This window comes from Rhinolophus sinicus, chromosome 17 (assembly GCF_057876585.1).
Source record: "Rhinolophus sinicus isolate RSI-liver-muscle chromosome 17, RSI-T2T, whole genome shotgun sequence".
Classification (NCBI taxonomy): domain Eukaryota; kingdom Metazoa; phylum Chordata; class Mammalia; order Chiroptera; family Rhinolophidae; genus Rhinolophus; species Rhinolophus sinicus.
Genome location: NC_142517.1, coordinates 44,863,992 through 44,884,511, shown reverse-complemented (window position 1 = coordinate 44,884,511; position 20,520 = coordinate 44,863,992). Strand labels below are relative to the sequence as shown.

Genomic DNA, 20,520 nt, shown 5'->3' with positions numbered 1-20,520 from the left:
TTTTTGTTTCATGTTGCTCAGAGTGGAATTCAAAAAATCAAAATTTGGTAGGATACACGTGAAATGGGTCTTACTCTGTAGACTTGAAATAACCATGAGTAATTGTTAGAATGAGGCCTGTTACCAGAGAACTTGATTTCCCACCAGGGTTGACTGCCAGATGTTCTGTGATGGATTATTAGGGACCGTCTGGAGTCCTGGGTCAGAAAGAACTGTGCGCCCCTCTGGATTCTTCAATGAACCTATGCTATGCCTCTGCTATGCCTTTTTGTGAGGTCAAGGTTCATGCCTGACATGTTTATCTCTGTAGCATCTACACAATGTCTGAAACACAGAAGGTCTTGCTTCCCCAGAAATATTATACATTTTTTCTAACTTAAAAGACATGGCTAAGATAGTCCAGACAATGGTGGGCCTGTCTTGACATGAGCCACAATTTTTTACTGTTGAGAGTATCCAAAACAATGACAATGTTGATAAATCAAATGGGATATTTAATTTGAACATTAATTTCCTTATTTCACCTTCTAATGAGAAAGAAATAAAGATGAGGGGGGAGAGGAAGGCAAAAAGAGAGAAGGAAAGGAAGCCAAAAGAAATCAGTCTTTGCAGTTTTTTATTCATGTTCTTTCTGGTCGGAATGGCAAAGAGTGCATCACAGATACCACCTGTGATACTCAGCAGAGCTTTGCTAGATCACCTCAGAGAGGAGGTTGTCACCAAACCCACGTAGGAACTTGTCAGGGTCTCCATGTCTATTACTGACATGAAATCTTGAAACTTAAAAGTATTCCTGTAATATGGTTCATTTATGTGGCTGTCTCACCACTAGAATTTGGAGGAAATTATTATACTATGAGCAGTCTTTCACTAACTCCATACTTGAAGTGCAATTAAATCATAATTGCAATTTATTGAAAGTATTCTTTATATTCTAGGAAATGTTCCCAGCCATAATTTCATATCATCATCCGGAAACCCAGTAAGAGAACACTTTTATCACAGTACAATCCACCCAGATTTTTTTTTAATTCTAAACTTAAAAAAAAATTAATACATATTTAGTGCTCTTGAACATTATCAACAGATATATTTGTGAGACCACAATGTCCAACTGCATGGAGCCTATACCTCAATTTATCTCAAATGCAGATTTTTTCCAGACTTAAAAGCTAATTTAAATTTATCTTTTGAACTCCTACTGTACATAGCACACTGAATTAGCACTAAAGAGAAAATTATTTAGAACCAGAGACTCTTCAGTCCATAAAGACATTAGAATTTATCTGGTCCCATTTAAAATGAGAAAGACAATGGGTTCACACTCAAAAGACTTACTTTCAAAGTAACATATCAAGACAAAAATTATCTATCTATCTATCTGATGTTTAGATATAGACATATAGATACTCACAAAATAATTTAATCTTAGTTTGGGTAGAGACCTTGAGTGTCATCTTTCCAAACTGGCCACACAAAACAATCTTTTTTCTATTCAAACATACTTAACAAATTATTTATTCAAACATATCCAGTTTCTATTTGAACACTTCCAATTAGAGGCAACTCAGCTCTTTTCGAGAAAATCTACATATTTCAGTTTTGGACAGTCCTAACTATTAAAAAGCTCTTCCCTGCATTATGCTGAAATTGTCCTACCAGCAACTTCCAGTTTTGCTTCGTCTTGTCTTTGCCCTGTCTGGAACAAGGCAGTATTAGTTTAATCCCTTCTCCACATGATACCTACCTCACCCCTCAAGGACTTATCTTCTCCTGGCTTCTTCTTGTCTTTCCTGGGAATTGAGAGACCTCCATTGTTATTCCAACTTGTCACTAATGACTAAAAGACAACATACAACTGATTAACAACATAAGTCTCAGTTTCCACACCTCTAGGAGGCTCTAAGTTACTTCAAGTGGTCATTTACTCAAAAATCATTACTGGCTGTCCACAGGTACTACAGGTACTAGAGATAAAGAAATGAGCCAAACTTTGTTAGCATGGACCAGAAGACCAACTTGGACAAATCACTTGCTATTTTAGTTTCCTCATCTGTAAGAAGAGGAGATTGGATTTTGATTAAACTAAAACTCTATAAATATTAAGTACAGAATTCCTAGCAAATCAGACAATTATAAGCAAATTTGCTCAGCTGGAAGCCTAGAACCGAGAAGCTTCCCTAGGGAATGAGGGAGGATGATGCTGACCAGGAGGGATGAACAGGTGTGGAGAACAAAGCTGGTGGTAAATCAGACCTCAAAACTGCACACGTACATGGACTGTTTACATCCTGACATTATTCTTATCCAGGTTATCATCTAAATTCATAGTAGAAGACATAAAAAAAATGCATCAGTCTTAGAAATATATATGCCCTTGACCCAGCCATGTCCTAGAATTTATCCTAGAGACATAATGATGAAAGTTGGCAATATTTTATCTGTAGACTTGTTTTAAGTAGGGAAAATTTGGAAAATAGCCTAAGTGTAGACTAACTTATATGTCTACAGTAAAAATGCTGTGCAACCATTAAAGTCAAGGTGTGTGACTTTACAAATTAGGTCATAAAAGGTACTGTGGCCTCTTCCTTGCTTTCTCTCTTGGATCATTTGCTCTGGGGGAAACCTAGCTTCCACGTCATGAAGACCCTTAGCAGGTGAGGAATCAAGTCCTTCTACCAATAGCCAGCACAGACCTGGGTTCTCATGTCAACAGCCACATGAGTAAGCCATCTTGTAAGTGGATCCCTCAGACCCAGTTGAGCCTTGAGATGACTGCAGCCCTAGCTAGCAGCTTAATTCCAACTTCATGAGAGACTCCAAGTCTGAACCACCCAGCTAAGCTGCTCCCAAATTCTTGATCCTCAGAAACTGTATGAAATGGTAAATGTTTGATTCTTAAGTTGCCATGTGTTGGGTAACTTGCTAAGCAGATAGGTAACTATGGTATTATTCTACTCCTCTCAAAATCCAGCCTGGTTCTACTCCACTACTCTCTTCCCCGTCTCCATCCTTGACACATTTCAGTACTAGAAAAATGGGAAGATTACCCTTTTAGCACAGAAACTAGGTACTCGTTCATCCTAGACTGTAATTTTCAAACTACTCCCGCTCTCATTTCTACTGATCCTAAGCTCATTTTCTCTAATCCCCAAGGGAGAATGAAAAAAGACCTCTTTGTGACAGCCCATGTTCATTAAGGGCACATTCATCCCTTCCCCAAAGATCTGATCAGGGACTTACCTTTTCTCCTTCATAGCACTGAGACCTCTCTTCATGACAAGCCTCACTGAAAGCTCCCTCCCAACTTTCCATTTCTATGTCCTTTCTCAAAAGACACAGCCCTCAAGGTAACTACTCTTCAAGCTTCAGGCTAACTTTTCTTCCAGCAGCACTTTATGAAAAATTACAAGAAAATTGGTAATTACTGTTTAAGAGCATGGATAGTGAGAGTTTAATGCCAAGTAGTAATTCCTTGTTCTAGAAATATGGGTGACCTTCTTTGTCTCTCTTTTAAGTTCAACCAGGAGATGTCATATTCAAAAAAAATAATAGCTAAACCCAGCTCTAGTGACATATGCTTAAAAATTATTTTCATATAGAAATTTTGTTTCACGAGAAGTTAATCTCAGGGTATATACCGTAGATCTGATAGGCACCTCAGAAATATTAAATGATCGAAGAAAATTGGAGACCATTCTGGGAACTGCTTTTATTAATATGGTATTATGCAAGAAACTGATGACTTGGATGCTTTCCTACCAAGATCATCTGTCTCCACCACACCCTCGTATTTCCTTTTGCTTTCTGTGACAGTGTCACCTCTTCATAGTAGGTGGAAAAGATTAATGGATTAAATACTGCTTAAATCATTCTTACTTGGATTCAATACCCAAAACAGCGAAGATCTTCTGAAAATATTCTTTGGGAAATATTGAAGGAATCGTGAGATTAACTGCTAAAGATACAGATTTCCTAAAGCTTATAATGCCATGTTAGCAAATATGCTTCCCCTGTCAAATTGTAGATAGATCACATGTAGATTAGATGTGTTGTGCATTCATTGGGAAAGTGACAAAAGTTCCTTTGTTCTTATATTGATTTGATTTCTTTCCATTTTAAACAAACAAAATTTGATTTCAAAAGACAATATGAAGCATAGATAAGAATTATTGCAGAATCACTTGTGATAAACCCTCATAGGTTATATGGATGAAAGATAAAGAGGTGTAAGACAGTCTTAAATAAATTTATGTATATACACACATGCAAACACACTCAAGTTTTGCATCATTACTCAGGACTTACAGAGTCTATCCTGAGCCCATTTGGTTCTCAGGCTGAAGGCAGAAATCAAGAAAGATGGGGCCTCATGCTATGAGTCCGTTGAAGGAAGGGGAGAAAAAGGCAGAGATGTGGCCCAGTATCTCATGTATATATACATATACATATGTATCATATATATATATATATATATATATATATATATATATATATATACACACACACACACACACACACACACACTCACACACATACACACACTATAAGGAATTGGCTCACATGATTACAGAGGTTGAGAAGCCCCACAATCTGCCATCTGTAAGCTGGAGACAGGAAAGCTGGTGGGGTAGTTCCAGCCCAAATCCAAAGGTCTGAGGACAGGAGAAAACCAATGTCCCAGCTCAAAAAGGCAAGCAAAGAGAATGAATTTTGCCTTTCTCTTCCTTTTTGTTCTATTCAGACCCTCAACGGATTAGATGGTGCACACCCACATTAAAGAGTGCCATCTGCTTTACTCAGTCTAGATGCTAAGTTCATCTAGAAACACTCTCCCAGACACACACAGAAATAATGTGTAGCCAAATATCTGGGCACTCCATGACCCAGTCAAGTTGACACATAAAATTAACCATCATAGATCTTAATGACATTTCCAGAGGTCCCCAGTCTTCTCTGGTACTGTTCCGTGAGAGATGTCAGATGTCATTAGAGTTGGGGCCTCCTACCAGGGATTCATAGAGAAGGGGCTGAAATGCAGAGATACTAAGGGACTTGCCCAAGCACACACTGCTGGTTACTGTCAGGTAGAACTAGAACCCACATTTGCACATTCTCTTAGAGCTGTTGATAGAGGGAGGAACTTCTGAATGCGATATTAAGAATTACTTGAACTTGGGATTTGGTTTGGAAATGTATTTTCTTTCATCAGATTTCATCTTACATCAGATTTCTTTATTTAATATATCAATTTTAATTTATATTAAATTTTAATTTATTTTAATTTATATTAAAATCACTTGGTATTGTTTGAAATACACATCAACCCCTAACAAGGGCAGCTACCTTTACTGGACTAAAAGGGCTGGAAGCATGGAAAGAGAGTAAATAAAAGGCAGAGCGGTATTAAAACATAGCTGGAAATTGTCAATACCACACATGAGCCCATTCAAATAATTGGAGCAGAATTTGATTTCCTGTGAAAAGCTGAACTGCGTTATGAAGTCTGAGAATAAAAAATGTACAGGGATAGACTATCTTAGTTATCTTGTATCCAAAGGGTAAAAACAGATAGATAGATAAAAAAATAACATCAAGTCAAGCCCAAAAATCAAATTATTAAGGTTATTAAACACCATTTGCTTCCTACAGCAAAAAGCTTGGGGAGTTATAGAAAAGGGATGAGCAATCAAATATTCTATTTCTGTGTCCTGCACATCTCTGAAGGGAAAATGCAAACAACTACCGGATTGACTGCTTGATCTGATTACAGAAGGAAAGTAGATAGACTACTCTATCTTTAATCCTAAATGTGAAAACAGACTTGATTTTCACCGAATAAATCGGACCAATCTGAGTGCGTTTTCCCAGCTAACTGAGGTGTGTTACTGTGATGCTAACAGGGTGTTTACTGAAGCTATTTATGTCATCCCCAATGTAAAGAGCATCCTTGAGAAAGCCACGTGGGAAGCTAAGCACTTCCTGGTCTAAGTCATCCCTTATCACTCCTTTGGTCTCTAAAGATAGTCTTCCTTTTCAAAATGAGCTGGTTTTTGTTTTGGGGGTTTTTTTTTTGTTTGTTTTTTTTTTTAATGCTGAAAGCATTTGTTCTCTATCTATGGTGAATAGACATTGAATTGTGAGCATTAGATTAAAAAGTCACCTCATCAATTAGGTTTTAGGTTTAACTGGCTGGGTGGCAATAATACAATGTGGTCTTCAAAACTGGAATTATTTCCTTTATTAGTGACGTTTGATTTTATGGATCCACCAAATCACAGGGATTATTTGGATCAAACATAAAGTTATATCCCATTCAAAATAATAGCTCTGCATCCTTCAGCTTGCCTCGGATGGGTGAGAACACACACACCCATACACACACACATACACAGATCGCTATCAATTTAGGTAGAGGCCCTGACTTATTCAGGCCAGGATCCCGAGCATAATGGAAGTGAAGTGGCTACCTGAGTGTGATTCATGCAGCTTCTCACTCTAGCTTCCTCTGGAGTTCCTATTATGGGTGCACAGCTGTGGGTGACACTAACTCCACAAGGCAAGCCTTTCACGGTTGGGCTTTTACGTCAGGACTTACGTAGTCTCTCCTGAGCCCATTTGGTTCTCAGGCTGAATGCAGAAATAAGGAAAGATGGGCTCTCATGCTGTGTGTCCACTGAAGAAAGGGAAGAAAAAGGCAGAGATGTGACCCGTACCCCCCAGCACCATCTGTCCCTCTAGCTCCCCGGCTTTCCAAAAAGCCTACTGCTATTCTTATAGGGAAGTTTGGGAGATTGAGAGGTTAATTTTCATTGGCAGTTCTAACGCTTTTCTTACATTATCTAATATAATGATAATGTATTGATTCCATAAACATAAAATAAGTTGTTTGATTTTTTTTTTTTCTTTTTCTTTTCTTAAAACATGCCCTGTGTAACAGATCAAGGTCAGGAGACTTGGACTTTCATTCTCCTCTGCCACTCACTGTCCTGACAGGCCTGGGAAACTCCCTTTTGCTTTCTGGGCCTCAGTTTCTTCATCTGTCACATGAGACCATGAGAGTAGATCCACGGTACCCTAATTTATCTGCCCATTGGAAATGCCTGGGGAGCTTCCGAAACTCCTGATGCCTGCATCCCACCTCCAGAGATGGTGGTTTCATTGGCCCTGGCTGTGGCCTGGGCCTTGGAATATTGAAAAGCCCCCCAGGGGATTCAGTGTCAGACATTTGCAAACTTCTGGGATTCAATGACTTTTAAGGTTGTGCCAGTCTGTAAATGTATGATTCTTCACTTTTGCCTAAGGCCATCCCTGAGTATTAGTTCTGTTTTTAGCAATTGCTAAAAAACGAATATTCCAAAACTTTCCTAGATGGCCCATTTCAATGCCTTACAATCATTTCAATCACAGTATATTTTCTTTATATCTAATGTAAATTCCTATTGCAACAAGTTAAGCCATAGTGGGAAAAGAGAACATCTTGTCATGACTGGATTGGTTGTTGAATTCCCTGTGTGAACTTACATCACCAGTTTAGTCGTTTTTCACTCCTAACTAAATTCTCTCATTACGACATCTTCACCTAACAAGTTCCTTGTCAAGGTTCTCATACAAATGCAAGATTTCTTACTACCATATTGCCCAAAGTACATTGTCCAGTTTCTGTCAAAATCATTTCTACATCTGTGTTCTGTGACGTTCTTACGGAGAGTATAGTTTTAATTCTTTAATGTTTTTCATTGCTTTCCTTAGCCTTCTTCCCAGATTTGCTCTATCATTCATCAGTGTTTTTCTCCCTTTATTAGTATATTTATTGAAGTTAACAGATTTCAACAAAACTAATTACAAGGACATGTCACAAGGCATATTCTAGGCAGATGCTCAAGGTGAAACTAAAATGACTGCAAATACTATCCCTTTTACAAAAATTTTTTTTTCCACACCGAAACAATATGGTTTGACACTTTACAATTGTACCAAGATTCAGAAGGATGAATGACACGAATACGAGCCCTCTTTTTAAATTTGTCTTAAATAGAGTTAGGTTTTAGCTGTTAATGCTAGCTCCAAGGCCAAATGTGTTCTTTGTATATTTATGACCATGTAATTTGAAACTTCCTGACATCTTGCTATATCCATTCACCTGCAAATGAAAGTAAAAGCAGTTACCAGTCCTGGTTCCAGAACTCTGGTTCTAGCACACTGATGAAACCAGAGGAGGTTTCACCCCTCTCACCTGCCTAGAGGGGCTTGGTGTCACCTGTGTTTTAGCAGCAGCAGGCAAGAATGCAGCAGCTTTGAAAAGTTTTGCGTCTTTGCTAAACATGAGATTGACTGGGCAGCATTGTGAGCCAGGAAGATTATTCCAGTTCTCCATGATTTTTACAGCATCTTTGAAATATTTTCAAAAGAACAGGAACACTTTACGTAAAGCCACTGAACTATGCTGACTGCTAGCAAACCTTTATGCCGTGACTTGAACCATGCTGTTTGCCTTTATCTCTTCGACACCAGTGATGTCTAAATTGTTTACCTGCGATGAAATGATTACGTTTCTAAAGCCCTGTCAAAGGAGGCTTCTCTTGTATAAAATATGGATGTGATACGTCCAGAATGGAAGGCAACTTCCGCATCAGTACAATAAGCATGAAGGGAGAGCTCTGAGATGTTGTGCCGCCTTTGTTCTGTGGGGTTTGGTTAACTAACCAGAAACTTGCTCATGGAATTGAAGGGTAATACATAACCAAGGGGCAACAATTTATAGTTGTTTCGGAGGTTGAATTGATCCTCACAAATGCATTTATTTATTTGTTTAAAAAGCATTGCACTTGTTAAGTGACTAGTATTGGCACACCCTACATTAGGTAATAGAGATTCAGAAATGAGACATATGATCCCTGCCCTCAGCAGGCTCCAAAACTGGTAGAAGATAAAGATAATTATGAATCTTAATGCAACATAACAGGTCCTGTAATATAAGTAAGCTCCTGATCCTCTGAGTGCATATTGAAGGGGAACTCGCCCTGCTTGTCAGTCAATGAGGTTTCCCAAGGGCAGTTGGAAGAGGGCGTGGGAGCAGAAGGGGGGAGGCATTCGAAACAGAGGGAAGAAAACATGCAATTGCACGGAGACAGAGGAATGTCAGGTGCATTTGAGGACCTGCAATATTACAGAGCCCCAGGACACAGCCCTTGCTCGTCCTCTCTTCTCCACCTATATTTTCTCATTAGCCATATCTTTCAGTCCTTTGTATTTAAATATTCACTATACTTAGATGGCTCTCATTCTGATTTTTCAAGCTTGACCTTTCCCCAGAGATCCCGACTTGAATATCCAATTGCCTACTGATGGTGCCATTTGGTTCTAATATGTCTAACATCTTTAAAACTGAACTCTTGATTTCCCATCCCAAACCAGTCCCTACCCCACTTCAGCAATAGCACTATAATCTGCTTAGAACAAAACCCTGAAAGTTGCCCTTTCTTTCCCTGCATCCTCATGGCCAATCCAGCAGGAGATCCTGTTGGAACAATGTCTAAATTAAAGGAGTCCAACCACATCTATTATCTCCCCTGCTCGCGCCTTCCTCCATACCAGCAGCACCCCTAGACCAAACCACTGCCACAGCTTCCTACCTGTCTCCCAGCTTCCAGTCTTGCTCCCCTAGAGAACTCCAAGTTCTTTTCCCAGAGGATACATCAGATCCTATTACTACCCTGCCGACAATGACAGTTAAAATCTGCCAATAGTTTCCTATCACAAATAAAATGAAATCCAAAGTTCTTACTTCTAGTCCATAAAACATGATCTGGCCCTTGTTATTATTCCCTCTCGTCCTTTCTCTCCACCTCATAGGACAGCCCAGCCACACTGGTTTTCTCTGGCCCTTCATCCCATTTCTGTATTCTGTGCCTAGAATGCTCTTACCTGGGTTGTTTAGACCTCAGTTCACATGGCATCCCCTTTAAGAGGTCTTTCTTGATCATCTTTTTCCATATTTGCCCTATATAATTATTTCTTACAGTGCTAACAACTCCTTGAAATTATATTATTCATTTACTTATGTATTGTTTGTTATTATCTCCTTTCACCAGACTGGAAAGTCCATGAGACTAGGGTCTTTGTCTTGGTCACTGTACCTCCACTCTCTAGAATGGTGCACAGATATAGAATCATAAACTGTGCTCAGTGCAAATAAAGGAAAAGTACAGAAGTTAAGTGAGCTTACATTGCTTTGAGAAGTGGAATTCAAACTTTGTTGAATGTACCTAAAGAATCCTATTTATTCTGTTCAGTATAAGACTTTAACACAATAGTGCTGTTCATACACTGGTATAACTTGGTAGTCTAGCACTCATTTGGACATTTCTACTCTATTTTCTTTAGGAAAACTTGACCAAATGGCAATGTTCATGATTTTGCAAAAGCTTGACTGAAGGATGTGTCCCATTTATATTTTTAATATAATTTTGAACTAAAGAACACAAGTATTGTCACCATTTGAAAAACAAGATGCAGAATTATAGTATATTCAAAGAAAAAAAAAAAAAAAACAGCACAAAAGCCTAGGAACAATTAAGTCTTTACTCAAAAACTGTTCATTTATGTCAATTGCTTTTTAATCTACACCTGATTTTGTAAGCAAATTTGAATAAGCTGGAAACTGAAAATTTTCCTGAATATTTATTTATTATCAAAGCTTTATGTTTCCTTACCTGAAGGCCAAAGGAAAAGGAAAATCATAGCATCACATGGTCATATATCACCTGCCAGAATGAATCCCTACCTCTTCTACCAGAAAGAGTAGATTTTCTCTTCTCAAAGAAGAAAGCCTCTTCCTTCAACAAGATTATCAAATTCTAGATTTGCTGATTAGTTTAGAGACTATGGTTTCCATAACAACCAATACCTTTAGCAGCCTGTGTTGGAAACTTCTTTCTCCTTAAAAGCCTGTCATTAGAGAGCAAGCTACATCAAAACACTGAGGGGGTGGGGAAAATAATACTTTAAAAGAGAAAATTTATATAGTATTCTCTTCCAGTGAAATGAATCAATACTTTGTTTAAATTATTTATTTTTCAAATCCCTTATTTTGAGATATCTTTATTTGTTGTTATCCCACATTACCGTATTAAGCATTGATTAGGTGTCAAGTCTGTACTAACTTTTGCACATATGCTATCTCACTTAATTCTCAAAGTAATTCTAAGTGTTAAATAGTAGTAATCCATTTGCAGATGAAGAAATTACCCAAAGGCATGCTGTAATACATTAATAGGCAGCTACAAGTCAGGTTTCAAACCCAAACCTTGCAGCTCCAAGGACAGTAATTTTCTGTACAGAATGTTGCCTTCTCCAGAGATTTTAAGTAAAATTTCCCAAGTCTAATAAACATAAGTGGAGCAGAATCTAAATATTTTAATTCCCAGTGAAACTTACACAAATTATCAGCTTCAAGAAGAGGAACAGTAAACACTTCTTTAAGAAAAGCTATAGAAAAGATCTCCTCCGTATTCTTTAATACACTTGAAGTTGGATTCAGGTGTTTTAAGGAGACATCAATATGTTGAGCCAACCCTAGTACATCTAAGTTAAATGCAATTTAAGGGAAATTTAATTTTCTGAACTCTGAATTTTATGTCTTTGAATTTAACCTGCTCTTAATTCCTTTGTCTCAATAATTATTATTAAAATAAGCAAAGAAACAAAATATAGATGGAAAAAAATCTTTATCAGTACTGGATAATAGGAATGGATGCCACTAAAGTGCCAGAAACTTTGAAGAATTTCTAAAAATATTCTAAGATTATTCTTGAAAGAAAACACTCATAATGTCTTTACTAACAATCTATGTCTAAAAACTTGATTTTTTACTAGAAAGTCAAGTAGAAGTAGAAAGGAGTAAAAGATAAATAATCTCTCACCTTAAATGCAGGAGTTAAATATTATATTTGTTACTGATTCAGTAGAGAAATAAAAGGTCAAAAATGTTTTTAATTGAATGTTAACTGCTAATACAACAAAAATTAATGTACTGCTTTCAAACTAACAAAGGACAAAAAGGAAGAGAAAAAGCTTATCAATATAGCAAATGGAAGTGGAAAAGAGCCAAAGTAAGTCCTCTTATCTCAATTTTCACAATAAATATGGATGAGTTTAATTCTTCTATTAGAAAGCAAAGATACTCTCAGTTTTAAAAATAAAATACAATTAAATGTTTTGAAAAGAAATACAAACCAACAAAATTATACAAAAAACAAAATTATAAAGTTAAACAAAATTATACAGAAAAATTAATAATGAAATGTGCAAAGCTATACTAGATGCATTACTTGATAAAGTAGAATTCAAACCAAAAAAGATTAAATGGAATAATCCATTTAAGTTTATATTGATTATAAGTAAATTTTACGTTGAAGACACAATAATTATAAATCTTCATGCTTTGACTATATAACCAAAACATAGAAAATAAAAAGTTAGAAGTACAAAGAAAGTTCTGCAATATGGTAGACGAGGTACCTTACAATTCTTCTTCTATAAAAATTAATATTTAAATACAAATATTAAATATAAATATTAAATATTAAAACCATCTCTTGAAAGAGAGTAAAAGAAGCCCTCAGAGGCAAAAATAATAAGTTTGACCATAAATTCAGAGTATAAGCAAGCACTAACACTAGCAGCTGCCCTAAACTATCTGCTAATACTATTTAACTGCAGCTGTGGATGTTAAGTTAAATAGCTGAAAATTAACTAAATCTTGGGCCCAAACAAAGTGAGGAGCTAAGTCTTTAAAAAGCCAGGGACTTGAGGGCCATATGTCTATGAAGGATAAAGTTGTAGGGTGGGGGGAAATGTGTATCAGCTATTTATAATAGACGAAGATGGGTTAACAGACCAGAAACTTTGAAGAATTCTAAAAAATATATAGGATTGGGCAGAGGAGTTTCCTAAGAGAATATGGAATAATAAGCAGAGTCCATGCAGGTTGGGCTGTAATTTATACAGCCTGAGTGGTCCTAAAAGTATCAAGCTAAGAATTCAATTTAAAGCAGTCCCTATGGTAGTACCTTCAGCTGCCTGCCAAACGTGCATGCATATATACATGAACACACACACACGTGCATACATAGACACAATAAGTAAACACACACAAATATAAACACACACTAACAGATATATACATATGTATATTAAAACATGCATAAATATACACATGTATGCATAAACACTTGCACATTCTCCCTAAAATGATGCTTTTCAAACTAAGCCTTAACAAATTTCACAGATAAATTTCCAAAAATATGTAAGTTCAAAATCAGATATTTCACTAACACATAAGAAAGAAAACTATGAGTAAGAGTCAGCAGAAACAACAGACAGATTGTACCTCAAAGACTTGAGAATTATCAGATATAGAATATGAAAGAAGAATGTTTCATATATTTAAATAAATAAAAGAGGGATTGAAAGTACAGTAAAGGACAAATGCCTGTTAATAGTAACTGAGCAAACTTAGAAAAAGTAGAACTATTAGAAAAAATACGATAATGATTGGAATTAGAGTCTAAACTTTTGTGTTGTTCAGGAGGAGAATAAGTATATTTATTAACTTTGGGCTTTTGTTAAATATGCACATTAAATTTTTAAGAGTAATCACAAAAATTATAGACATAGAATATATGACTTCCAGTCTATTAAAGAATTAAGGAATTAAGAAAAAAAACCTTAATCATTCTAAACGAAGGCAGTAAAGTAGAAAAATACTTTTAAAGGTAGGACAAATAGAAAGTGCAAATAAGATGGAAAAATAAATCCAGATATATCAGTTACTGTGAAAATTATCCTATCTCTCCAATTAAATTACAAAGATTAACTGACTAGATTTAAAATAAAACTAATTCTAGACTGTTTATAAAAGACACACTTAGAACACAAGGACACAAAAAGTCTGAAAGAAAATTCATGGAAAAAATATACCAGGCAAGCTATCAACAAAAAAAAGGTAATAGCTATTAGTATCCAGTAAAAAAAAAAAAAAAAAAAAAAAAAAAAAAAAAAAAAAACTTAAGGCACAAAGCATTACAAAAGGCAAAAAGGACTTGTAACTAATATAAAGAGTTCAAGTCACAGAAAGATAAAACCATTCAAACTGTATACAACTAAAAACATACATTCAAAATATACAAAGCAAAATGGACAAAACTACAAGAAGAAATGAATAAATCTGTCATATGCATATTTTAATAGACCTCTTTAAGAAATTGATATCATGTAGAAAGAGATCAGTAAAGATACAGAAGATGTAATCTAGTGGGTACATATAAAATGCTGTGCACAACATTTGCAGAATATATATTCCTTGCGAGCACACCTTACCAAATTTGATCATGCTATACAGCAAGTCTCAATACATTTCAAAAGATTTGTTTCATGTAAATCATGACCACAATGCAAAACTCCATATATTAATCATTTAAAACACTCTTCAGAATAACTCATGGCCTCAAAAAAAATTGTAAAAAATGGAAATTAAATGATAATACTCAGCACTAGTGGAAGAAGAGACTTGTTAAATATTTCTGAAAGGCAATTTCACAATATATATCAAAAACTTAAAAATGTTTGTCCCAGCAATTCCTTAATAATCCTCAAGAAATAATCATATGCATAAAGATACATGGCCAAGGATATTTGATGCAAATTTTTACAATAGCTGTAATAGAAAGTGAAATGTATTAAGATAAATCTTTATAATGGGATACTACAGGGTCATTAAAATGATGTAATAGTTGTATATTTATTGACATGTAAATATGGCCGTAATAAAATGTTAAACAACCACATGAACAGTAAGGTTCCATTTTCAGAAGTAAACAATGAAATAATTATAATAGCTAACATTTATTGAGCATGATTATATTCCAGCTACTCTGCTAAATATTTTATAAGTATTATGAAAATTACTCCTCACAATTACCCTGTGAGGTAAGTATTTTTAACTCCTTTGTAGAAATAAGAAAATTGGAACTCAGAAAAGGAAGCACCTGGCCTAAGACTGAGAACTCATGAGTAATCATTTTTATATATAAATATAGGGGGAAAGCCTAAAATAAGATATACCAAAGTGCTCCCGGTTATTATATGTAGGTAGTAAAATTAATAGGGTTATTTTTCTTCTTGTTCATTTGGTGTTTGTTTTTTTTTCCCAATTTGTCTACAAGGAAAGAGTATTACATAACTTTTTTAAAAATTGAAGTATTTTATTTTTATAATCAACCCAGAAACAAATACTTGAATGAAATAAAAGTCCTTGTCCTCTCCTATTTTGAATGAGTTTTAGAAAGTCTCCAAAATACATTCTCAACGTCCACTTAGGTCTAGTTTGAAAGATTTGGGTGATCCCTAATTTAAATATGTTTTAATTATTCTACTCTCTGCCATCTGGACAGTTAATAAGCTGTGGGGAGTTCCCCATATGAAAACAGAGCATGTTTGTAGTTTATTGTCATTAAATACTTAGTTAAAATGTGGGACTCCAATTATCTCTGAAAACAACCTTTTAATTATTTAAATACCATGACAGCACAGCTTAGATGCAACAACTGACCTTTATATTTCTCTTGAGTCAGCAATGTTCTTCAGATTCTAAATATCCTTTAAAAAAACTAAATCATAAGCTCTGTCTCCAAGAAGGAAAAAATAGCCTCTAATGCATTTTTGTCCTCACAGAACAGGGTTATTTTTGCTCAGCTAGTTAACAGCATCCATGACTGACTGATATATTGTGTAGTATCTCTTTGGACATTTAAATCATAGAAGAAAAGTGTTTTTATAAAAATAAAAAATAAAAAACAATCAATGCCACCTGACTCAGGTATAACCCTCCACAGTTTACAGAAAATTTTGGAAATGAAAAAAGTTTATTTGATTTTTGCTGAGATTAAACTCTATGGAGTGGCGGCACCAGGCCAAGAGTCCACGTCTTCCAATTTCTGACCAAAATATTTTTCAGCATCTCAAAAAATTCCTACCAGGTGACTGTGAGTTCCTTGAGGAATCAAGGGTTTAATACATGTTGAATTTCTTTAAACTATACAACCTAATCTCTGCCTTTTTTCCATAGACAGACTTTTCAATTTGTCTACTTAAGAACCAAAATTGCCAAGAAAAATATATTCTCATATCCAGATTCTAAGAAATCATTTCAAATGAAGCATCGTTCTCTAAACATGAGCTATAAGAGGACACAGGCCATTAAACATCTACTCAATTTTTTTCTGGACTAATTTGATGATAATGGGATAGAAAAACACAGATGGGAGTTAGGAGGACCTATGTTCAAATCTCAGTTCTGCACTATGAGCCATTTTCCTTGGGAAAGTTATTTAATCGCTGCGACATCAACTTCCTCATTTATACAAATGTAAAGAATGCACATAAGCCCATTTGAGGAATCAAATGAAATAGAGTGCCAGAAAGGGCACATCTCGATAAGCTCAGAAAAGCATTCATTCACAGCAGGTATTTGGTGGGCACGCATCATGCACTAGGACTCTTGGCTATCATTTGATTTAATGGGCAGAACTTGATAGAGTGAGAGCAAAAGAAAACTTTATCTTCTACTGCCCATCAAACCCCATTTGTGAGCCAATTTTAAACTAGCCTCTGACTGAAATCATAGGTTGGTCCCTTATATTAGCTTCCAATGGCTGTTGTAAAAACAGTACCACAAAATGGGTTGCTAAAACAAAAGAAATTTATTTTCTCACTGTCTGGACGCTGGAAGTCTGAAATTAAGGTGTTGGCAAGGCCATGCTCTCTCCAAATCCTCTAGGGAAGGATCCTTCCTTGCCTATTCCAGCTTCTGGTGGCCCCAGCTGTTCCTGGGCTGTGGCAGCATCGCTGCAATCTCTCTTCCGCCTTCACATGGCCGCCTTCCCTCTGTGTCTGTGTCCAAATTCCCTTCTCACAAGGACACCAGTGATACTAGGATACTAGATTAAGGGGCCACTATAAGAACCTCCTCTGAACTTGATTACATCTACAAAGACCCTATTTTTATTTTTTTAACTTATTGTTTATAACCAAAACTTTTTTTTATTTTTCGATTACAGTCAGTTAACATCAACATACAATAATATATTACTTTCGTGTACACATGGTGATTAGACACATAACTTACAAAGTGATCACCCTGATAAGTCTAGTAACCATCTTACATAGTTATTACAATATTATTGACTATATTCCCTAAACTGTAGTTTACATCCCCGTGACTGTTTTTGTAACTGGCAATTTGTATTTCTTAATCCCTTCCCGCTTTTCATCCATCCCTCTAACCACCACCACCCTGCCACTATTTTTAAATCAGATCATACTCATAGATACCAGAGGTTAGGACTTTACCATATCCTTTTGGGGAACACGATTCAACCTATAAGAGTTCCATAGCTTTCCAGTCACACTAAGATAATAAAAAATGCTCCAGACACTTTTGGTCTCAAGAACTGTGTTACTTCAATAACTAAGCTATCCAGTCCTCTATAATAATAACATGACTCCTTCCATATTCACAATTGACAGTTTCTTGCCTTTAGGCCTGATCCCCTGTAGTGGGGAAGCCCCCAGGCGAACCTTCTCTCTCCTGGCTCCACTTCTTCCCCCTCTGCTCTCTAGTCCATTTCTGAGCCCTCCAGGGTGGCACCAGAGCAGTAGAAGTATGGGAAGGGACCCAGCCTTACACACCAGGTACACTCATGGCCTGGCACAGGCACAGGTACTCTCAGGGCTCAGCGATGTTTAACATGAGAATATACTCTCACGTTCTGCTTTTGTGGGTCTTTCAGAGATTCCTGATAGGAGTAACCACGTGCAGTTCCAGTGAGGTCACCGATCCTCACCCTTCGAGGAAGTCCTCTTGGGTGGAATTCACAGTAGCTCCAGGCTGGCTTGCCCCTCAGTGGCCCAAACTTGGTCATGAGAAACACACATCCGTGGCCATTCACTTCATGCAAATGCTGTCCCTTGGCCCTTCGACATTAGCCCTTTTGTAAAGGTTATAGGCTAAATGTTGGAGGGGAAAAAAAGAGAGAAAAAAAAAAGACATTCCTTTTGCAAGTCCTGCATAGGTAGTAAGGCAATTGCTTTATTCTTTCTTTGGAACCACAGCCAAAACAGACTGAGAATGCCATGTTAACATTCCATTGTAGTTTCTTTCATTCCTGATAGAAAAGACGCTAAGTGCAGTATCTGTGACCTTGTATTTCTAAATAGAATGAACTTGGTTTGTCTCAGAAAATTAAGTGACAAGAGACAAGCAGAAGGACTCTGTTCTGCTCTTTCCTCCAATCAAGATCATACTTTCCAAGCAACAACACTGACTGATCCTTAACGCAAGGACAGGCTGGAGCCGCCGAGCAGGCTGAGGGAACAAGGCTTGCGTGAGTGAAAAGGGCGTAAGAGAAAGACAAGATGTGAGTCTGACGCTGGTTCAATTATTAAGCAGCTAGTGACCTTGGACAAGTCACTTATGAAGGTCAACTAAGTTAATACATTTGAAAGCTCTTTAAAAATTATACATATTTAAAGTGACTATTGTTGCTCTTGGTAAGAAGCAATGCAGTTTTCACTAAATCCTCCTATTTCTTCACTTAGAAAATCGCTGATTCACTCTTTCCTGTCTGTTCCCGTTGCAATCACCCTGGTCTCATCCCAGATTACTGCAATAGCCTCCTAATCTGTCTCTCTTCTGCCCCACGCCCCACAATTCATCTCCAAAGGGAGGAGGTACACCAGGTGTTCCTAAGGCTTCTTCCTTCCTGTGTGAAGCTCAGATTCTATGAGACAAAAAAACAGGAAAAGAAAACATGGCAGTTTCTTTCCCTACCCCACTCCTATCCTTACCTTTGGCGATGATTCAAATAAGCCATTTAGCTTAATAGTTAAATATTCGCTAGATAGATAAGTACATCGGTAAGTGGGTGGGTACGTGGCTAGATATAAATGCATAAAACTGAGGGGGGGTAGCTAGTTAAGTGAAGATCAGGATTTTTCAGTTACTTCACAGTTTCAGTAACTCCACAAACATTCCAAAGATGGTTTTATTTATTGTTACTATGTATGACAGAGTGTGTGTCTTTTTATTTTCATTTGTTTACAACCTGTGGTGATCTGGCTTCCACCCCTATTCCACGGACGTTGCTCTGGACAAAATCATCGCATCTCCATTACTGTTCATGCTCAAAGACACACTTTAGCCAAATTTAACCTCTCGGCAGCATTCAACTATTAAACCCTTCCTCCCCCTATGGGTTCTCTTCTGTTGCATTTTCTGACCCCACACTCTTTCTTCCTCTCCAGTGAGTTCTTCCTCCTCTGCCTATTCCTTGTTCCCCGGAGTGCGATGCCAGGCAGCCTGCCCTCCTCTCCTGATACAATCTCGCTAGTTGAGCACATCCCCCCACGTGATTCCGGTCACCGCTCACATGCTGGCTCTGATTTTCCTCCTGAGAACAAACCCACATACCCCACAGCCTACTTAACATGCATGCTCGCACATAGCAGAGGTGCCTTACACGGAACATATAGGGACCCAAGCTCTTCACCATAACCGTACTTTGCCTTTTCTGTTCTCTAACTCAGGGAATAGAATCCCCCAAGCAAAGAGCCTCGTATCTCTCTCTCTCCTACCTCTCTCCTCACCCCAACATCTAATCAAACACCAAGTCTTGTTGATGCTACTAAATACATCTCAGATCCACCCCTTTCTCCCCATCTCTCCTGCCAACACCCTACTCTGGTCACCGTCATCTCTTATACAGAATGTGACAGCCTGTTAACTCGTCTCACTACCTCCAGAGTGGAGATTGGAAGGCTGCACGATTCCATTTCCTTCACTTCAGCCTGAACAAGCTTTCTAAACCACAGATCTGAATGATGACATCCCCCTTGTCCTCAAAATAAAGTGCAAACTCATGGACCTGGCTTTATAAGATCCTTCATGGTCTAGACCATTCTTGCTTCTGCATCCTCAGCTCTGACTCCCACCTTAATGTCTACACTGGCGTCATAATAGCTGATCACTTCCCAGAATAGGCCGTGTAATCTTCCTCTCAGCTTTTGCACTGGCTAGTCCTCCTGTCAGAAATGTTCTTTCCTCACCCCATCACCTGGCTAACTTCTGTTCACTCTTAGAGTATCTGAACTCTAAGAAGATCCCTCTTAGAAGATCCCTGAACTCCCCAGTCTAGGTTGGGTTCCCCTCCCCTTTGCTACTAAAGCACCTTTTCTCCCCTTACAGTCCTGTATTGCATCTGTCTGTGCCCCACCAGACCACACGCTCCTGTGGCAGGATCACACCTGCCCTGCTCACGGCTATCCCCAGGTTACAGCAGCACTGCCTGCTCCACAGTAGGCTTGTCAATAACTTGGCTGAATGAGTGAATTCAGTGTATAAGTATGTACAATAAATTACTTTGAGAAGATGCTATTCTTCAAATTCTATGAATCACCTCA

At 37.3% G+C, this 20,520-nt stretch overlaps 1 protein-coding gene across 14 annotated transcripts in view; it reads left to right on the top strand.

The window, feature by feature from the left end:
- Positions 1–20,520, top strand: part of PEX5L (peroxisomal biogenesis factor 5 like) — a 203,524-nt gene that overhangs the window by 154,600 nt on the left and 28,404 nt on the right. The gene's annotated exons all lie outside the window — the stretch shown is intronic.